Genomic DNA, 20212 nt, shown 5'->3' with positions numbered 1-20212 from the left:
TAATCAAGGAATATACTAAGCTATTTTATTAATTAAAATCGGCTAAGCCTTGGCGAAAATACGTATACGGGTAGCGTGAAAACAAACGGAGGTGGTTAACTTTTTGACGTATGGTTGTTGAAAACGGTATCGTGGCATGATATCAAGCAATTAAGTCCACCGATTAAAGAGAACCAGTAGCTTATTTCCCTAACGGCCTAAAAGGGAAACGGAACTCTTCCGTCTATAGCAATATTCCCCCGCGTTAACTCCGTATGGAAAATAGAGGTTCATCAACCCTTTGGAGAAGCCAAGTTATTCGTCTAAATTATAAGATGATTACGTTTAGTAGACCTTTAACGCGCTTTCCTGGCTTAATCAAGTAAATTCAAGGAGTCCATTAGGCCAAATGGTAAGATCAAACTGGGATTGGTCAAAAAATACCACGTGATCAAGGAAGGGGGAACATTACGTGACAAAACTGGACAGTCACGCGTATTTTCCCCCCAAAACTTACGTAAATAAATAATTTTCTTCTTGTAAATATAGCGTGGAAAAACACGAGGAATGGTTACGCTTCGTCAGACCTACAAAGTTTCGCCCATGAGACATGGCGAATGGAGTTAAAGGTACTGATCCCCCTTTGAGAACTTATGCCTAAATTCGTAGGTTTTACATGGACAAATGCAGAAAATGAACTTTCTGCCTACCTTGCGGGTCTTAAGGTTACGGGTACACGCTATGGAAGTTGATTAACGTGAAGTTAAGCGAAATTTAAAGTGTTAGATGTAATGAAGGGTCACGAGAGTTTTGGCTCGAGAACTTCGGGTTATTAAAGGGGCAGTTGTTAGAATTATAACCTGTTTTATATCCAAGACTTATTTTGACTGCAGTTTCGGGGCTTACCTAGAATTCTAGCGAGGAAACTTTAGTAAGTACTTAGTTTATCGACCGGACTGTTGGTTTGGTCAAGTCAAGTGCTTGTTAATATTTGATGGCGTAATTATTTGTTGGACCAAAACCAATTTTTCGTAGCTCGTCTTTGCCGAAAGTTGAACAGGTTTTGTTTACCTTTTGGTTTTTGCGTGTGAACGAGGCTTATTTTATTAGGAAAATGTGTTTTTGGACTTACCAAGTAAGTTTAAGCCAAGCAGCTTTGGATAATGACCATTTTTTCTTTCAGGCAGTTTAATAGAGGCGCTGGTTCAGTTCGATTCAGTTTGACAACGAATCTGTAAATGGAAAAATAAAATACCATTTTTTAAAATAAGTAATAAAATAAAAATAATTATTTTCAAAAGCAAAATATGCCTAGGGAAATTGTATTTATTCTTAAAGAGACCAGAAAGTAAACAAACTAGAAAACAAATATCAGCGGAAGATACTAATAAATTATGTATAAAAGTAACGAGAATCGCGAAATATGTCGAGAAAATAATAATAAAATCGTAATTAATTAGACGAGCCTCCTAAGCCTTATTTTCTTTTCAATTCTACTAATTCCTTTTTCGACAACGATGTAAATAAATAAAATATCAAGAGAGCCGCGCGGCCGGTCTTGGTCTGTTCAATGTATATTAGATTCCCAAGTAACAACCAGGATGGCGTTTAATTAAACACTTCAATTTTAATCTTAGCGTTCTAGACGAACTTATTAATTAAATGAGAATTATTTTTATTTCAAGAAAGACTCGACATCCGCGGACCGAAAGGGTTTATTGACCCTAATTTTTCTACCCGCATAGAAAATTAGAGAAATTTAGGGCCTAAAATGAGAAGATGAAAAAAATGTAAATTTTTAGAAAATTATAAAAAAAAACACTTTTGGCTCCAAAAATATTGCGAGTAAATATTTCTTCATTAGTACAAATTTTCTAATTGGATCCACCGCTCTGAAAACCTATAATTCAAACTAAATAACATTGTTTCCACGACAATAACGCATAAAACACAAAATCCTCAAACAAAAGATTGTTGCCAGCAAATACAAACTTAAAGAGAAAGATCTCCATCACTTTTCCAGAGTTAAATTTGAAAACAGTGTAAATTCATCTCCAGAAAAAAATTCGTTACGGTCTACGAGGTTCAGACAATGACTAGCGGACCTAACCGTCAACCTGACCTACCAGCCGTGTCCCTTAATAGTCGAATTGAGTCCCGTGATACCGTGGTTAATACCATTCTCTGACGGATAAGGGTGAACGATAAAGACCCAAAATTCGTCGGCGCGTTCCTTGATTAATTAGAGTCGGCTAGGCTTCCCCCGATATATTTCCGTTTACCCAATTGTAACTAGCGTTATTTAAGGCGGGAACAGGCCTTAAGAATACAGTAGACCAGCGCTTTACCTACATTATTTCGAGTTTGGGTTACTAGAGCTGGGTGGGTGTTAAAGAGCTGGGTCTGAGCATTATCCTTTAGGCTGTAACGACGGAGAGAGAGCGTATTAATTTCCAAGTTTGGCGCGAAACTTTATGTACAATTCTCCCCTACACTTCCTCCCTTTTAGCCCAGTCTATTACACCGCCGACCCTGATCCTATACTAATACACCGTTTCACTTGGCACCACATATTAAGGCATATAGGAACCGTTTCCTCTAATTTATTCAGCGTCAAGTTTAGATTAAAACGTGTTTTTATCGAGGGGGAAACCACTTGTGAAATCAGGTGTACAAAATTTTTGAAATCACAATTGAAGTCCATAAATTGTTTTTGAAGTCTCTATAAATCGCAAAGTTTAGTTGAAATCTCGGAAGTCTTAGGAAGTCCCTAGAGAATCCCTTGAAGTCATGCGAAGTCCCTTGGAAATCGCTTGAAGTCATGCGAAGTCCCTTGGAAATCGCTTGAAGTCAGTCGAAGTCTCTCGGAAGTCTCTTGAAGTCATACGAAATCCCTTTGAAATCTCTTGAAGTCTCTCTGAAGTGAAGAGAAGTCATACGAAGTCTCTTGGAAATCTCTTGAAGTCTCTTGGAAATCTCTTGAAGTCTCTTGGAAATCTCTTGAAGTCTCTTGGAAATCTCTTGAAGTCTCTTGGAAATCTCTTGAAGTCTCTTGGAAATCTCTTGAAGTCTCTTGGAAATCTCTTGAAGTCTCTTGGAAATCTCTTGAAGTCTCTTGGAAATCTCTTGAAGTCTCTTGGAAATCTCTTGAAGTCTCTTGGAAATCTCTTGAAGTCTCTTGGAAATCTCTTGAAGTCTCTTGGAAATCTCTTGAAGTCTCTCGGAAATCTCTTGAAGTCTCTTAGAAGTCATACGAAGTCCGTTGGAAATCTCTTGAAGTCAAATGAAGTGGTAGAAAAATCCCTTGAAGTCTATTGAAATTCCGTCTTTCATAAGTGGAAATTTCCTTTTCTTCAAATTTTATTTTCAATAGTCTTGATCAGGGCCGGAAATAAGCACAGGACAATAAATTTTGGAAGTTTTGATAGCTTGACTATGGAGATGTGATACTATTTCTGCACACTACAGTGGACAATGTCCTATAAATTTTCCAGTCAAACAGGGGGGGGGGGCTGGTCTTGATCCCTCAATTTTCGGCCGTCTTCGGAGGTGCAATGCTACCAGACTCTTGTGCCAGACACTCTTCCCCAGAATTTTTTCCTTTTTGGACTTATTGTCGGCTGCTAATCATTCCGTTTTCAAAGAATATTCGTAAAAACGATATATTTTTGTTTGTGGCGAAGTTTAATTGGCTTAATTTAAACTACTATTTAACTAAATTGGGAACCTTCGAAATACAGCATACAAGCAGCCAATTTAAAAATTGTGTCTTCTAGTTCTCTGAACTATGAATTCGAGTATGAATCAGACGATAATCAATTTCAAAAACCTGAGGGGTCGGACGTTTTGGAAAAAGTGTACGCGATTTCGAAATCCAATTTGATTTCTTCGGATTTCGTTTGATTTCGTCGGAATTCAATTGATTTCGTCGGATTTTGTTTGATTTCAAAATTCGATAAAATCCAACGGATTTTGCAATTTTTCCCGTGATTTCCTCGGATTTTTTCCATGATTTCGGCAGATTTTGGGATATTTCAATTGATTTCGTTGGATTTTGTGATTTCTTTTGAGTTTGGATTTCGTGAATTTTGTAATGGATTTCGCGATTTCGTTACTGATTTTGTGATTTCTTTGTTGATTTTGTGGTATCTTTACTGATTTTGTGATTTCTCTACTGATTTTGTGATTTCTTTACTGTTTTGTTATTTCTTTATTGATTTCGGATTTTTTATGAGATTTTTTAAGTTGGATTTCGCGGGTAGCGTACGGGATTTCATGAATGACCGACCCCTTGCAAAAACTACTGGCCAAGCGCTCACTGGCGTGATTGAGTTAGCTATGCCACGACAAAAACTTCTTTCCGTAAATAGCGGCCGATCCGTGATCATATTTTCCCGCGTGAAACGTCGCAGAATTCTTGAGACATAAGCGACGATCAAATGGATCTGTATACTATCCGGGCTTGTATCTGCGCCATATAATCAAGAAGGAATTTACTATAAGAAGGCCTAACAAGTTGGGAAACCAAAATAAACCTCTCCGAGCCGAGACGAATTTTCTTTCTAAACACAGCCAATGAGAAAAACCGGAAATACATAGTTCATATTGGCGAAATATTGCCAAGGTCTTTAGCAAAGGCTTAAGCGTTTGACAATTTCCTTTGTATCCTCAATAATTCTAATGAAGACCTAAAATGTACCACTGAAGGGTGTATTTAACTTTCGGCTCACTCTGAACCGTTAACACCTCCTATAAGAGGAGGCGAAACTAGGTCATTTCTAGTGTAAATCTAGAGTATCTTATTTCACAGACCCAATCGTTTCAATACTTGTGGATAGATGAAAAGATAACATCCATATTATCTAATGAATATTAAAAATGCGTTTACACTATATAAAAATGTAGTAAAGCTGAATTAAAAAGTAAACACCAAATTTAAATGTTAATATCAAAAGATGTTCTTGGAATATTAAGATGAAACAGAGCTTTATAGCTACACAACTACTAAAAGAATCGTAATGCCGAAAAATATTTAAAATATTTCCATTTAATATTCTGCAAAAAGGAAATGTTATCGTTTTGTAAGAGATCTTATCATCCTACTCGCTTTATATTAACTTTGATATGCGTGTAGTGTTTCGATTCGGATGCAATGTTCATTACTCGTTCTATATAAACTCTCACTTGTGTCATTACATAGAAATAAGTTTATCTTAAATAATTAATTAAATATAAATGATATTAATTATTTTAATCGCCAGTAAATAACTTTAAAAATAGTTAAATCGTTTAAAATAAATTTGTTCCTATTATCTTTCGAAACTCTGCTAATAATGACGTTTAAAGTGAAGGGTACCCCTCTTGCCCGCTTCCTTCAAATTTTGGGGTATATATACGATTCGTTTCCATTATAATAATAGATAAAAACGCATTCGCGTGAACCTTTGGTGGAAGCCCTACCATTGGGAGGCTAGACGTTTCTCGTAACCCTAGCTGATCGCCGCGTATATCTTAAAACCAAACGATAACGATGGAGAAGAAGCCGGAATGGACAAAGACCCGAAGATGGTGGTGCATAGAAGCTGGTGTCAATGTGGGATTGACGAAGAACAGAAGATGGAGGTGCTTACGGGCCAGCAAGTGCAGGCTAGTGTCCATGTGGGATGGACAAAGACTAGCAGATTGTGGTCCTTAGAAACCAGTTAGTAAAGACTGGTGTTGGCAGATGAATGGGCAAATTTCCGTGAACCGTGAACGCGTTCCGGAAATGGGTTATTTGTTTGCTCCGATTTGTAAACTGCGAACGCGGTCACGTGAGGTCTGACAGACAGACAGACACACAGACAGACAGACACACAGACAGACAGACAGACACACAGACAGACAGACAGACAGACAGACACACAGACAGACACGTCCAGTGCAATACCTCTCCGTGACGTCATCGTCACTCGGAGAGGTAAAAAGGCGTCCGGTGCGCGCTTGATAGTCGACAATCCCCCCTCATGGGTGGGGGGAGCCTGGAAAAGAAGGCGGGACTTAATATTTTATCTTACTCTATGTTTTCCACCATCTATCTCTTTTACCTTCTCGTTAAGCCTTGGTTTGGTTTTTGGAACTCACGAAATCATAAGTATAGTACACTTGATTCGATTTAGAAACAATTATAGAAGGAACGATTTTCACGTAGAGACAAGTATTCAAAATCCATTAAGTTAGGTTCAAAACCTTTAACTAACTTGTTAATGGCAATTAAAAACCATTCCCTAACCGTTTCAGCACCGCTGGCAGCCTCCATTTTCTGCTTACTTTGCTAGACGTTTTCTTTCTCTATTCGGAATACGTCAATCGCGTCTGTATGACCTATCCCCGCGGAATCCAATAGGAAAGCGCAGAGCAATGAGGGACATGAAAGGGGTGGGGCTTACTTGTCCACTAACACCGGCGTAAGAGTAGAAGCGTAAAATCTAGTGACTTAGGCATTCTTATAGTAAATTAATTCTTGATATAATTCTGCATAGATAATTGCTTTCGGTTGCTCTGCACCTTAGTACTTAATAGCGAAGTACATATATATATATTTTAATTATTACAATTTAATGAAGTCTTGAGAAAAAAATAGAAATCGGCTTTAGTCTATAAATTCTATTGAAGTCAGTTGAAGTCTTTAAATTATGTTGAAGTCACTAGAAGTCTTTAAATTATGTTGAAGTCACTAGAAGTCTTTACAAATTCTATTGAAGTCACTTGAAGTCTATAAAATGTAATGAAGTCACTTGAAGTCTATAAAATGTAATGAAGTCACTTGAAGTCTCTAAATTATATTGAAGTCACTTGAAGTCTTCATAAATTGTATTGAAGTCACTTGAAGTCTTTATAAATTGTAATGAAGTCACTTGAAGTCTTTATAAATTATATTGAAGTCCCTTGAAATCTTTATAAATTTTATTGAAGTCATCTGAAATCAAATACAGTTAGTGAAGTCTTTGAAGTCGAATGAAGTCTTTGATAGTTCAATTGAAGTCATTTGAAATCTGAAATCAGGTGTACAAAAATTTTCTTAGTGGTTTCCCCCTCGGTTTTTATTAAAATATACCTTTAATTAGATCTAATTAAAAATAACTTAAACAAGCAGGTTGGTTTCCAAATTAAGGCCTCACGTTTAATTATCGCACCCCCTAAACTATTTAACTTAAAGTTAATCTTATACAAAATTAACTTAAATGAATATTTACAAATAACTCCTCAATAAATAAATATTCTAAAATTTAAAAATTTTTTGAACTTTGCCGAATTTCGACTTTACTCTGGGTCCTTAACAATATTTTGAAACACTGTTCCAATACACAGGTATACTTTGAATCGTATCCGTGACACGGGTTCTCGGCCCTAATCCATTATACAAGTTCTCGAAATTCATTTCCTACATACAAATGAAAGGAACCTTTAAATATTAGACTTGTTTTAAAGTTTCCCCAATTTCCAAGCTGTTAGTATTGCCAGGAAACTAAACTATATTCGAGAAGAGTAGATCTATGAGATGTATATAACGTTGCTTGTTAAATTCTTCAAGAATTAAAACAAGCCATTTCGCTCTTTCATTTTGATGTACGTTTCGGTCCCCCGTTAGCTCCCAAAGGTGAAAGGGCGTTTGAATTAAGGGCTGGGGTTGCGAGAACACGTGGAAATTAAAGTTCGTATGTTTGGCCCAGGTTACAATTTATTAGAAGCGCCAAAGTTTGGTCTACTACAAAATGAAAAGTTCAGTTTGATATTAATATACTAAAATATCTAAACCTTGGCTTTGAATTATTCTAATTATTCTAGAATAGTTATTTAAACCATAATTATTCTCATCTGTTCAAAATTAGGTGTAAACATTAGTCGCATGATCTTTCATCAAGATAACTTTCAACTCTCGTTGGAAATCTTTTCGCTATAATATTGCAACCCTGGTGACCTTGAGGGTCGGTCCGCGTAAGAGAACTCATCTAATTTAATTAGCTACAGACTAAGGGGAACACCCCCCTTCCCTCCCCCCGGCATTTAAAAGGAACAAGAAGAAAGATGATGTCTTGGCGTTGGTGGTGGTACAGGGTGGTGGTGGTTACGGTATAGGAAATGCGCGTATCCCTTAACAGAACCTCATCATCTCCTCAAAAATCGTCTCTACAAAAACCAGCAGACACCAAGAATCGCCCTACATTTTTTCCTATTAGCGAAAACTCAAATTAACACCCGCTTATCGTCTTCATTTCCATGTCTGTACTTAAAATCTAATAGAGCTTATTATTTTTTCACTTAAAATATACATTATTTAATACTAAACTCAATTCACTTTATAAAGAATGCTTAATTAACATTAAGTTATTAACAAACGTTGAAGTTAAATATTTATAGCCAATGGGACAACTTATTTCCAATTTGGGGATGATTCAAAGAAGAAAAAGAAAAAAATCAGAGCGCGCCTCATTCGTTTTTCGTTCATATTTAGAAAACTCCCGCGTTGAATAACGAGTGGTTACGACCTGACCTTTCACCCCCGGAACCATTGATCTTCCTAAGTAATAAATTACCAAATTATATACCGAAACCTAAAAAAACTAAACCAAATTAGATTTTGAATTCTACTGGTAAAATATTAAGCAAACAAAATGCCGCCCCCGCGAAAACCAATCGTGTTCTTTTTTCCCAAAACTAATTAAATAGGTTAATTAATTTTAACCTGACCCCAGACGAAAAGCTATTTAACCCCGTGAGACGATCCCATTGAATTTACGTCAACATAAACAGTTAGGCCTAATTTCGCGTTTGATTGATGACATTTTATACTCGAACAGACACAACGGGGTTACGACCTTTCAAGTCGCGGAGGTCACCGGACTCTAAGCGTTAATGAGCCTTTTTAGAATGACCTCCTCCGGACTCTGGTCGCTTTGCGCCAATAGGTAAATACGATTAAGAGATATGCCCAAATGCATGCGTAGCCAGGGGGCCATCTGCGCATTGCGAGCCGCTTTTGTATTACAATTGTTAATAATGGTTTGGCCGCTCAGAGCTTGCGAAATGACGAGGCTATCGGCCAAAATCGGACCATGGCAGACGGAATACGCGTTACGTATAAAGTTCATTTTAATAACCACCAAATTATACCGAGATTAGGCTTAAACGCGAAGCAATCTCCAATTGAAACGGACTATATCTAAATACGTATTTACCCGATAGACCCATTCTATTAAATGCCGGAGCCGTTTAACGACTGCCTTTGTATTTAGGAAACCTTTCATTCACTCTCGCGCGCCATGGCTACAAATTCTCGCGCTGAACTTATAATCGAAAGGGCCCGTTGAATGAGGACTCTGGTTTCCCGATAATATTGCTCCCTTATCAAATTGGCAGCGATGGCGCGCGAGCGCGTGCGAGGGCTAGTTTGATTTAAACCAGAAATGGGAGGAGGGAAAAGGCATCCTTTGTTTATGACGTCAATTTGGCGGGATTTAAGGTATTACGAGTGGCGTGTACGATTTCAATTAAAATCGAAATTATTTTTTAAAAACTCATTGACATTTTTCCGAACCATTAGTTTAGATTACAAAACCCGATACGCGCGCTCCTTTAAAATAACAGACAGAATCCATTTATACGATTGTTTTTGAGTTTTGAAAAATTGTTAATTGATATTCTCGAGCCACGTGTTCAATGTTATAGGGGCCATTTTTAAATATATTTGTTTGAAATTACGACGTTGAAGTCTAGCCCCGCCCATAACGGACCGGCACATACGTATATATTGATACACTTTCAGGGACTGAGGCAACATGCAAAACGTGAGCATCGATTGTAAAGCTTCCGAATCTCGTATAGTTGGGGTTTCTAAAGTGTTTTGGGCAATTCTCGAGCTGAGGGGGCGTACGTTTTACCTCCGTGCGGGGCAAAATTGCATCTCGAAAATAGCGACTTCTTATAGACTCTCGGATGCTGGAAGGAAAAGAAGAGCGAGATGAGAGCCGTGGAAAGAGAGAGAAACTGGAGAATTTCCCAGTTACCATTACAGACAGATATTTGAGAGATAGCAGCTACCTCGAACGCTCGCGCGCCCACCGAGGAAAGAGGAAACGCAGAAATAAGAAAGATGGGGATGAAGGAAACCAACTTTTCCTTCGTCTTAAAGAGAGAGTGAAACTCTAAAACTTAATCATAAGAGTAAAATTAATTAAACTCATTTTCATGTTTCCTTAATTAATCATAAAAAGAAATTGATGTATTTACAAGAAGAGCTTACAAACGAAAATAGGTCAGTCTAGGTTAGGTAAAGTTACTTTACATTTTGTTAAACTATAACATTGATCCAATTTTAGTTTCACCATCACTTTAGGCTATACCAAGAAAACCCTTCGTATACAGCGACAGAGATCGAAACCGTAGTGAGAGAGAGAGAGAATCGCGCATTATAAAGCATTATTTTTACAGAAAGCAACACGTCCCTTTGGCTTAGAAACTCACTCACCTGCAGCAGGCCCAAGAAGCGAACCCGAGCTAATACTACGTATTTCCCGCGTGCATCCAAATCGGATTATAGGCAGCTGACTACCATCCTAAAACATATTCGAGCTAAGTTTACCGAAGATATTTTTATTTGGAATAAACTTTGGGGGTTCACTTTAGAAAGAGAAAAAAAAACACTCAAACATAAAAAAAAAAATTCCCGAACGATAACTTTTGAAAAATTTACAAAATTTACATTTTTACCGAAACTCAGACACCTAGCTCTGAAAGTCCGAAATAGAGAGAGATGGAGAGAGAGAGAGAGAGAAGAGAGAGAGAGAGATGGAGAGAGAGTCAGAGCAAATACACGTTATACTATATATTTTTAAAGTTTCCCATACCTTAAAATTATGTAAATCATACTTGGGGAGAAGTTGGTTTTTAAAAACCCACGTCGACCGGCCTCGCCAAGCAAATATACCAATATCTGTGAGACGTCTTACGCCCCCATAGTGCCCGAAACGTGGTTTGTCTACAAATGTTCCAGTAAATGTTTTTTCTAGTAAGTACTCGTGTACATTTTATATTTATTCATATTGAGCTAGTGAAGGCCAAGGTGGACGTAAAGGAATTTTTACGGGACCTTATATTAATGTATCCCAGAGTTTGAAGAATATTGGTTCAAAGTTTAAAAGGGTATACTAGGCTAGCTTTTAAGTATGTTTCTATTTTTTTTCTTGAAAATTTCTCCGTTGGTGTAGATATGTATAAAGTGGCTTCGACAATTTTTTTTGAGGGTTTAAAATTTGGATTTTTTCAAAGGTTAAAGTAAAAGTTTCAGACTGGATAAAATTTGATTATCAATGGTAAGGATTTTTCAAATTTAAAGTGCAAGTTTTTTGAACGTGAAATGTATGAAACACGTTGTCTCTATAAGTGCTTTTAAGGGGAATTTGCGCAACGATGTATTTCAAAAATTGCGCATTTACTTATCAAAAGCGCAGATGCGCACTTTCATCAGGTATAGTCACGTAAAACAATTAAGAGTATTAGAATAATTAAGGAGTGAACTTGTTACGTTTCTGTGACAATGGAAGCAAAGGTTAAAAGGTTACCGAGCCTGACGTATTAAACAATAACCTTAATTTAAATAATTTACTTTCATTTTCAAGATAATAACTTATTTTCGACATATTTAAAACTCGCGAGGTGAATTTATTAATATTTTAATTTCAAATAAGTATATTGTTGGGAACAGAGATGGGATGGGAACTTAAGGTCGAAGGGATCAAATTGGAGTCTCTACCTTCAAAAACAGAACCGAATCTATGGATAATCCCGCGTCGGGTAGAGCCTCCATGAATCATCTTCCGTCAAACGCAACCTTAATCCATCCGCGACAAAATATAGATCCATATATGAAGTAAGCGCGAGGGAAATATAAAATTTGGTTGCACCCATAAATGTTCACGTGCAGTAAAACTACTAAATTCAATACTGGTGTATCGGAACAGACATCGTTAAAACTATGTAGATTTCATTAAACCCAACAGGGAAACCTTTACAGGGTATCATAGACCCTTTCAAAAGGTATCAGCATATGGAGAGTTACCGCTGACAGAAAACTACTATAACTATAACCACCACCTTGTTACATATCCATGGCTCAACAGTTCCTCAACACCGTCCGTATTTCCGATCCGGCTATAAGCTGGCGCTATCCAACAACAATAATTCTAGAATGGGTCCAGCTGCGTAGCGACACTTAAAATTCCCAGGCATCTTAAGTGAGTGAGAGAAAGAGAGAACCCCAAAGTCCGCGATAACATTACAAGGTTCCTCAGGTACATATCATATAAATAACAATAAAATTCGGTTTTTATTTTGAATGAAAGAGATATCGGTGTGTATACTTTATAGGAAATAAAAACATTTTACGGTGGGATTAGAAAATGAAGAAAAATTCAGTTTCAGATGGCCTTGATAAGAGATTAAGTTTAATACTTAATCGTTCGAGTTTTATTATGTGATTTAAAACGGTAGTTAAAGTGTAGAATGATGGGATTGAAAAAAGTTGAATTTATTTCACGGTTCCCGGTTTGATACGCCATATTGGACCAAGTAGCTCCACTACAACGATTCTATCTCAATCTTGACTGGGCCTAAGTTGTTAACATTACAAATCTCGGCGAACAATCGGAAGTTTGGACAACTATGGACAGTTTCAGTTGGTTTAATATTGCTTCAAACCCTCCTAAGTCTTAACTAAGTTCAGGCTGCCGTCATGTTGGTGGATTCCCGCTTTCCTTCCACATTGAATCCACCAATATGGCCGTGAAAATTACATCACGAATCTATTTTGTCAACAAAGCTATACCTATAAATATCCGCGCAAAATTTTCTTGAAACTCTAGGCCTAAAAATGTTTTTTTTTGACGCATTTCCTAAAGGAATCTCCAGAGAAAGGTATGCAGGCTGCAGGGAAGGTGTCATCAAAAGCGCGGTTAAATATTAATAACAAAGCAACGTAGAAAGTAAACGGAATGGGAGATGATGTCCCAGGGTGCGATGCTGGGGCCATTAAAGCGCCGCGGCCAAGAAATCAAGAGTCATTCGTGAGCTCGCACGCACCATTTCGGCGAAACTTAACTTTTCATTCCTACTTCTTAACGATAAAGGATGCGTTTTTATTTCCGCGTTGAAGTCGACTATTACTTCCCAAAGCAGAGTGGCACTCTGTCCCCGGGAAAATTCCTGATTTCACGCTAGCTTTGCCGGTATTGTCCCGGGAATATCCCCTTACCGAGGCTTATCCCAAAACATATACAGGTGGTAATAGTCCCTTCCCTATATACCCTTCCTAATCTACCAGTTTTAATTTAAAATATGTATTTCATTATTAATTTCTATTTCTACGGAGGTTTTTAACAAATATTTGGCCAAATAAGGGAGGGTTACGTATGGAGTGGCTCTGAAGCCATGCTTGAATAAAGGTATAATAATATTTATATAAATTATTTATTTTAGTCAGTTTTTGATGAGTTATTGAACCCGTCTGAAATTAAATATGATGTACTCTTTCAAATTATTCTAAGCACACATAACCTATCCTATCATGTACGCCGGAAAAAAAAAGTTTTAGATGTTTAGATTGTCGTGTTAGTTGAAGGATTACTTGGGCTATAAGAACAGAGGGTGGGGAAATATGCGGAACATCGAGGGGTCGGAAACTTCACGCGTTTCGTTTTGAGAAATTATCATTAAAATGAAATGGAATTTATTTCATATTTAAATAAAATATATAATAATTTAGTCCTAAAATGTTTCCTGTTATGTTAATAAAGATTAATATTACTAGTATCCAACCCCTCGATTTCGTTTCTTACACAAGTCACGTTTGGTTAGATATTGCTCGTAACTTGTATGATACTGACCACGGAATAGTTATCCACCCGCAGAAATCAATAGGTATTAAGGCTATAAGAACTTCGTAGAGATATCTTAGATCTTGTTGAATATTACGGGTGACTCAAAGGCATCAACATTGTATATACCTCGATATCTTTTGTCATGTTGAAATTAACGATACTTTGGTGGCGTCAGTTATTAATCATGAAAATACCGAGGTGAATGTAATATCGATTTTAATTGAGATTGTAATAATATATTGTCATGGTAACGTACGTTTTATTGCCTAGAGGAAGTCTTTATTTACTAGAATAATGATTAATTGTAACCCTTATTAATTAATTTTTATAATAAGAATAAATGTTAGTCGCAATTTTATCATACAAATATTACGCGGTTAACCCGTTATCATAATTACGTTCGGAACACGTGGTGTTGATTATAAAATGCGGGAAAGTCCGTGAGTCTGAGTCTCAATAGATAATTGGAGACTGCGTGTCTTAACGCGCCAATAATTAAGCTAAGACTCTACTATATACTCTACTATATACCTATATATAAATAATGAAAATTATGCTATTGGTTTTGACGCCAAAATTTTGCTATATAAACCAAACCTATTGCTTAAATTCAATCTCGGTCGGTCTTTAAGTGATAAGCCAGAGTTTGACAGGACTAATAATGTGGAAATTGAGACGGAGACCGAGGCTGCTACTAAATTATTATCCATTCTTGAACATCTATGGAGTTAAGAGTGGAATCAGGGAGCAGTATATTTTAATGAAAGGAAGGAATAAATATGTATTTAAATATTTAAAAAAAATAATAATAATTACCACGAGAATTAAAATTAAAATTCATATGATTTGAAACACGAGGCCCGTGGAGTCAGGAGAGTATTTTAATTACAGATTTTATGGCCTCAATAAATTTTTTTTAATAAAAAAACAGGGTAACCGTTATATCAAGGGATTTTCTTTTTCAATTACTAGTAAATTAAACCATCATTTTCTACCGAGGTTGAGAAGAAGACGCTTTTGATAAAATAAAAATGGGCGCTAACTTAATCTATCATGTACCACAAAGATATCTTCTCTCTCTCTCTCTCTTTCCTTCAAAAAATTTGATTGACAGATTAAAAACTATATAGAGATGACTGTAGGATACCTTTAAGGGTGAACCTTCCCATAGAGAGGGCCTAACACGGTCCTGTCTATCAAAGTAGTATTAGGAGACTACAGCTATCTCTGGCAAGCAACCCCTGACTGTGAAAGAGGCTTTCCCGCCTTTTATAAAACACGAGACATTGTCCTAAGTAACCTAATTGTGATAAGTATGACGTTAAGATAAATAATTTTGTGATGGAATCGGGTTTACAAGATTTAAGCCTATCAGAGCTATAGTTCAAAGGTCAAAATGGACCCGAAAGCAAATTAATTTAGCGTCGTGTAACACCAGATGGTCAGGGATACAGTTTAACTTTTTCAAACCACGCTAAATATTTTGAATTTGTGGTCATTTAAAGTTCAAATTAAGGAATAGTATCATTACCATAATCGGTATCTAGTTTAATATTAAAAAAGGGACAGTATCATGATAAGATTTATCTAATCTGTATCGGTATAAAACCTGGACCCCAATATCTTCTACTATTCCTTTAATAGTCGTATTCCGTGCTAACAATTTCGCAAAAGCTCGTTGACTGTGCAATGAAATACAATGATTACAAAATAACTGAAAAATATATTTAACTGTACCGCGTGGTGGTGGTTAAAAACAACCCCGATACACGCGAGAAGAACGTATATTTCTGATGGCCTATCATTGGACACGCCCACTTTACCGTAAAGTTCGCCAAAACAAAACAAAATGAAAATATTGAGTTTCCAAACACACGACGGCGCATCCAATATTTTTATATACAATGTCAATCAAAATTTCAGTCAAGTCACGCGATTTTATGAATAAATAATAAATAAAAATATATATTTAAACTTTTTAAGCTATTTTCGATTTAAATTTTACCCAGAAAGCCTTTCCCCAGATTACGGATAAACAAAGAAACTCATGTCAAATCAAAAACTAGGGATAAAAATGATCCCCGTGTCAAACCCACTTTGTCTAGAAATCTTGGATGATCTCAAATGTCTATAGGTGTTTTAGGAGTGCAACTTTAAACCCTTCTAACTAAAATCCCTTACAGTACAGTAGCATCCCTACTAGGCCCTACAAAGACACTGGAAATACCATGAGCTTATCGAGGAAAACTCGGCTGGAGAAAATGAGAATGATTCCACGAGTTTCAGGGACGGGACTGCCGGCCATGTCCCCCTGTAGTAGAGTTTTGATACTAATTGGATGTCGTTTTGACAGTCGAGGAGGGCCCCCGCTACTCATAATCCTTTGATTCCGTGCCCGGGAAATTACTACTAGGGAGCGACTGGGATTAAAGAGACTGACAACCTATTTTGTCCTACTATCCCTTTATTGACTGCAAAAATGTTTTAAATTTAACAAATAAAGTTTCTCTGATAATATTTTATTTGTTTTTAAATTTCGTGACCTTTTCAAACTTTCTTGACCTTTTTGGTCCCCGACTTTACCCTGACCTTCTAGATCAAATTTTGAAAATTTACAAACACTTCCTGACCTTTTAAAGTTCCCTGACCAATTTTGAAACTCTTCCCTAACTTCTAGTAACCTTCATTCATAATTTAATCTTAAACTTTAACTAATTACTCAAGTTTGTTTAATTTAAATGACCTACGATGTTGGGAATTTCATAATCTAGGCTACGAAATAGAACTTAAAATTTCAAATCCTTATTCGATGGAGTTAAAACCTTTTAGCACTAAATATTTTTGGTTTTGCCCAAAGCCCAAACGCGCCTAGCTATAATTCCCTATCCAACTACGTACCCCCCATAGGCGGAAAATTGAAATTCTAGAATTCTTAGTTTGTGTGTGAGTGTGTACATAACGTTGATTCAAACTCAACTTGGAGCGCTTCAAAAGTCGACGCTATTCCCAAAGACTTAACAGTTAATTCTTTTTACGAGAAAGGATTTTGTATTTCTGGCCCATGCAGCTAAAGAGGAAAGGCGCGAAACCCCTAAGGTCTACCTTAAATAAAATGTAACGTGGATTAACACGAGAAGCTATGCCCCTCCCCCTTCTGCGAAACGTTATGGTTTTAAGTCCACGTGCAAAGAAAAAAAGGAGTAAAACAATTATGAAAATTATTCTCAAAGATTAAGGTAAGATTCTAGCGAATTTCACCGCAGAGAAATAAATTGAAAATTCAGAGAAAAATACGGTTTGGATTAAGTATAAAATTAATGGATAAAGTTTTTGATAGAACTCTAAGAAGAACCTTGGTAACTCTTCTTTTTTTTTAATTAAAAATTTGAAATTTATTATTTCGACGATGTTAAGGGATTAAGGTGGAAAATATTTATTTCTTAGAAAATGTATTTAATGCTTAGTTTCAAAGTTTTGGACTGGGTTATGTTTTCGGCGAAATTTTAATTTAAATTTAAATTAGAATGGGTTATGAAATAAAAATAAATACTATATCAAAAGTAAAAATATTAAAATAAGATAAGTAAAACAAAAATTAATTTTAAAACCTATTATTTTTCATACAAATATAAAATTATTTCCGTGCAAAAAAAAAAAAACCCTACGCTAATTCCAAACCAAAGCGCTTTGGAATTTTCATATTTCTTATTTTATCAGCAGGTTTGTGATCTTTCTTTCTTTTTTTTTTAAAAAAAAAGATAGGAAAGAGCGTCGTGTTAAGCTCAAGATTTTTAAATCCCCCGCATCACCATTCTTGATATAGAATCATCTTCGTTTGAAATATATCTGAGAGAGAAGAAACTGCGCTTTATTTCAAATCGACTTAGGCTTAAAAGAAGGAGGGGGAGGAATAAGAAGTATCTGACATCATTAGGCGACACTGTGTCAAGAGTGACAAGAACAAGCAGTGATAAAAAATTCTTATTTTTAAGTTTCTTTTTATCCTCTTCTAGAGATAGTGAATGCATCAGCTTTGGGATTTTGAATAAATATACATTTTTTGATGAGATTTAGTTGATTAAAAGTTGGGAATCTCTACGTTTTATTTGAATGGTTTTTAAAGGGAAAGTATCACCCGCGCTCGACGATCTTAAATATGGTTTCAATATTTTACGAGATCAATAAAGTCCGTATAAGATAACGGAATGATGGAATATCTCCTTAGATTGAAATATAAAATCATTTATCAATAGAAAAAACTATTGATGAGATGTCAAAACTAAACGAACGCGCATGTCGGATCTATAAATGGTATTTTAGTAGACAGCGGCAATGCTCATATAAAACTTATCGATAATTGCATTGCGAAAGGCAATAAAAACATAGTTCTTTTCGTAAATAAAAACCCTCCATCGGATTGAAATTTTTCCGTTCCCAATTCTGGAGGCTCGTAACTCTGGTTTTACCAGAGATACGGGAATGAAAATAATGTCACCTTGACAAAAATGTTCGGATAATTATAAAGGCCTTTAGATTTCCCAAGCAAAAAAAAAAAAAAAACTGCGCAGTTTCGAACCTGTAGACTTCCGGGAGTGAGGCGGATGTGATAACCACTGCACTACAGATATGTTCTCATTTTTGATCGAAAATACAGGCCAAATATTTAAGGAAAACGTGAACAAACAAACCCCTCCATAGGAAATGCGTTAGACCCAATTTTGCAGGCTCGTAACTCTGTTTCTACTAGAGATACGGGGATGTCCTTTGAGTATGTTATAGCCCAATTTGTCCCCCATCTAACGATACTAAAAACGTAGGGCTATGACAAACATGGGCCAAGTAATTAAGCAAAACGTAAACAAACAACCCCTCCATAGGAAAAGTATTTGACCCAATTTTGGAGGCTCGTAACTCTGGTTGTAGTAGAGATACGGGGATGTCCTTTGAGTAAGTTATAGCCCAATTTGTCCCCCATCTAACTATACTAAAAACTTAGGGCTACGACGAACAGGGGCCGAGTACTTAAGCAAAACGTAAAGAAACAAACCCCTCCATAGGAAATGCATTAGACTATATTTTGAGGGCTCGTAACTCTCGTTCTACCAAAGATACGGGGATGTAAATAATGTGACCTTGACACAAATGTTCGGATAATTATAAAGGTCTTTACATATCCCAAGCAAAAAAAAAAAAAAAAACTGCGCAGTTTCGAACCTGTAGACTTCCGGGAGTGAGGCGGATGTGATAACCACTGCACTACAGATATGTTCTTATTTTTGATCGAAAATACAGGCCAAATATTTAAGGAAAACGTGAACAAACAAACCCCTCCATAGGAAATGCATTAGACCCAATTTTGCAGGCTCGTAACTCTGTTTCTACTAGAGATACGGGGATGTCCTTTGAGTAAGTTATAGCCCAATTTGTCCCCCATCTAACCATACTAAAACCTTAGGGCTACGACGAACAGGGGCCGAGTACTTAAGCAAAACGTAAAGAAACAAACCCCTCCATAGGAAATGCATTAGACTATATTTTGGAGGCTCGTAACTCTGGGTCTAGTAGAGATACGGGGATGTAAATAATGTGACCTTGACACAAATGTTCGGATAATTGTATAGGTCTTTACATATCCCAAGCAAAAAAAAAAAAAAAAAAAAACCGCGCAGTTTCGAACCTGTAGACTTCCGGGAGTGAGGCGGATGTGATAACCACTGCACTACAGATATGTTCTTATTTTTGATCGAAATACAGGCCAAATATTTAAGGAAAACGTGAACAAACAAACCCCTCCATAGGAAATGCGTTAGACCCAATTTTGCAGGCTCGTAACTCTGTTTCTACTAGAGATACGGGGATGTCCTTTGAGTATGTTATAGCCCAATTTGTCCCCCATCTAACGATACTAAAAACGTAGGGCTACGACAAACATGGGCCAAGTAATTAAGCAAAACGTAAACAAACAACCCCTCCATAGGAAAAGTATTTGACCCAATTTTGGAGGCTCGTAACTCTGGTTCTAGTAGAGATACGGGGATGTCCTTTGAGTAAGTTATAGCCCAATTTGTCCCCCATCTAACTATACTAAAAACTTAGAGCTACGACGAACAGGGGCCGAGTACTTAAGCAAAACGTAAAGAAACAAACCCCTCCATAGGAAATGCATTAGACTATATTTTGAGGGCTCGTAACTCTGGTTCTACCAAAGATACGGGGATGTAAATAATGTGACCTTGACACAAATGTTCAGATAATTATAAAGGTCTTTACATATCCCAAGCAAAAAAAAAAAAAAAAAACTGAGCAGTTTCGAACCTGTA

At 36.5% G+C, this 20212-nt stretch overlaps 1 long non-coding RNA gene across 1 annotated transcript in view; it reads right to left on the bottom strand.

Annotated features, from left to right (window-relative positions):
- Positions 1 to 1071: 1071 nt before the first annotated feature.
- Positions 1072 to 20212, bottom strand: part of LOC149690895 (uncharacterized) — a 50683-nt gene continuing 31542 nt past the window's right edge. Inside the window, exon 3 of the long non-coding RNA XR_016383825.1 lies at positions 1072 to 1211. This is a non-coding gene — a long non-coding RNA (uncharacterized LOC149690895). The remainder of the gene's footprint in view (positions 1212 to 20212) is intronic.

This window comes from Phalangium opilio, unplaced genomic scaffold (genome assembly GCF_054372755.1).
Source record: "Phalangium opilio isolate 3A_F unplaced genomic scaffold, DU_Popi_V2 ptg000031l_1, whole genome shotgun sequence".
Classification (NCBI taxonomy): domain Eukaryota; kingdom Metazoa; phylum Arthropoda; class Arachnida; order Opiliones; family Phalangiidae; genus Phalangium; species Phalangium opilio.
Note: the sequence above shows the minus strand (reverse complement) of the source record. Positions and strands in the feature narration are given on the sequence as shown.